Source organism: Otolemur garnettii, unplaced genomic scaffold, assembly GCF_000181295.1.
Source record: "Otolemur garnettii isolate 467f Iridium unplaced genomic scaffold, OtoGar3 scaffold00172, whole genome shotgun sequence".
Lineage (NCBI taxonomy): Eukaryota > Metazoa > Chordata > Mammalia > Primates > Galagidae > Otolemur > Otolemur garnettii.
Window position 1 is genome coordinate 340,787 of NW_003852567.1, and position 2,706 is coordinate 343,492.

Genomic DNA, 2,706 nt, shown 5'->3' on the forward strand with positions numbered 1-2,706 from the left:
TGGCATATTTCTCATTTGAGTGAATTCTTTTTAGTAGATTGCTGTCATTGTTTAAAAGGTCATGAAATTTTTCACAAGAATTTGTTAAATTATATTTCACACATAAAATGGCTTTCAAAGTCTCAACACTTAATTGTGATTTTTCTGATGTCCACACTTTATTTACCGTAGGCAAAACGCGTTCAGTCTCAGCATTAGTTCCTGGTAAGGACAGCGCATATCCCACAATTTTTAGTGCATTATTGTATGGAACATGGTTTGTTTCAAAATGATGAAATATTTCTAAACATTTGTTCTCTATTGTGATTTTTGGTGATGCCCAAGAGTTAACCTTTTCCTTATCAATATATTTTTTTAATAATGATACCTTGTAAGTCATAAGTGTCACTTTCAAGGCCGGAGCTAGACTTTTTGCCACCACTATAAAATATAAATAATACGAGTACTGTCTGCTAAATTCATGAAATAAATAAATTACTTATCTAAATTATCTGAATAGCTGATTTGTTGACATCACTTGTTTAATTAGCACTAGCATGCAGTACGATGTGTATCGTCTGAGAGACAGTTACAAAATGTTTTCATGGTTGCCAATGCCAAAAAATGCCATTATTCATTAAGTCCAAACAATATTGGTCAAATTCTAACAACCGATCAACAATGCGAACTTTGATAAGCAGTTCTTAATAATTATTTGTTATTATTAAAGTTTAACATTATAAAATTAACAAAAATAATATCCTAAAAATAATATCATATCCTGGTGAAATAGCCACATGGCAGTGTTGGGACCAGAATTGCCACTGAGAGACCACCACACCCATGTAAAGACAAAAAGTGCTTTATTTTGCAAGCATATGCCTGGGCCACTCTTCCCTTCAGCGTGGCTGGAGGAAGGGCAACCTCCTGGGGAAGCGAGCTGAGATTTTTAAAGCACATAGAGGAATTTCATCAGGTGTTTTGTCCAGCCAGGCTGCTATTGGCTGAGCTGTTTATGGTTAGGGACCCTCTGGGTAGGGGTGGGGGTACTTTGTTTGTTCCAGACAGTTTGGCTCCTTCTGAGCTAATTGTCCTTGCCTAGAAGCGAGGGAGGGAGCCAGTCTCCTTCTGATACTGATTCCACCTGGGTGAAGACCTTGCCCAGGAGGGGAGTAGGGAGTTTACATTAGCCTTTTCATTTCTAAATGAAGTTACATTAACCTCTTCATTCCCAAATGGAGTTACATTAACCTTTCAGCACCTGTTCTCCCGTGGTTCCCTAGTTTGTCCTGCATTCTTTCCAAAAATTGAGACTTTTTAAAAATGCCACAGGATGTGGGACAAATTGTTAAAAATCAGGACTGTCCCGCCAAAAGCAGGACATCTGGTCACCTTAACCAAGACAGTAAAGGGAGTTCCCAGCATGACAGCTGTATGCTGGGGCAGAGAAGGCAGCCATCCCAGAGGGAACCCCCGTGACCCCAGAGACAGGGGGCAAAGGGCTGTCATCCATAGACCCTTGCTGCCTACAGTGATTAACCTGAGAACAGAATGCCCCAAACAGCCTGGCCCACATTCTTTTCTGTACTTACCTTATCTTGACTGGGCACTGATGAAACTTCCTTTTTTCTTCTTATTGCTTAGTTTAGCTGAGGGCACTCATTCCACAGACTATCTGCTTTGAGATATTCCCAAGAGTGGGAAGTGGATCATAGTGAAAGCTTAGAAGCAGAAAACATAAAACAAACCACTTTCTTTGGGATATTTCTGCCAGATGTTTAGTAGCTTGCCACAATACAGCCCTGCCTGACTTATCCAACAGTGACTATTAGAAAATGTGAGCTTGTATTCTCAGGTGAGTCTTCCCCCAATAGTGGCATATTTTTCTTAAAAATCTAGGTTTGCAATTGTTATTACATTTTTCAAAATGGAATAATAAACTGTACTCTGATACATTTGTAGGTGCTAACAATCTGAGAAAAACCAAAAGAATACTTTCTACTGCTGCATAAACAAATTACCCCCAAATTAGTAGCTTTAGACAATACCTAATTCTTATCTCACCATTCTGGAAGTGAGAAGTCAGGTGAGATAGGCTGGACTTTGAGAAAAAGTCCACTTCCAAGTTCATTTGTATTGCTAGCAGAATTCATTTCCCATGGTTGTTGGACTGTGGTCCCGGCTTCCATGCTGGCTGTTGCCAGGGGTATCCTCAGCTAATTGTGGCAGCTATCTGGCCCTTGCTTGTGGCTCCCTTGGTCTCTAAATCCAGAAATAGTGTGAGAAATTTTTCCCATCCTTTGAATATGACTGCGGCTACTTATCAGAGAAAATGCTGCTTTTAATGAGCTTGTCTGATTGGGTCAGACCCACCTGGATAATCTAATCTTAAAGCCAACTCACTAGGAACTTTAATTATATTCACAAAATTCCTTAGCAGCACAACCTAGTTTAGTGTTTGACTGGTCACTACAAGGTGGGAATGGTGGGGTGATAAGGGATCATTAAGATTCTGCCTACCATAAGTGGTTATCTATGAAGGAGAAGAAAGAAGGGAATATAATGAGGGAGAAAAATAGGAGGCGTATCCAAGGTACTTGAACATTCTAATTGTTAATCTGCCAGAAGTTCTCAGAGAAAAGGGAACACTTCTACACTGCTGGTGGGAATGCAAATTAATTCATTCTTTTTGGAAAGACATCTGGAGAACACTTAGAGAACTAAAAA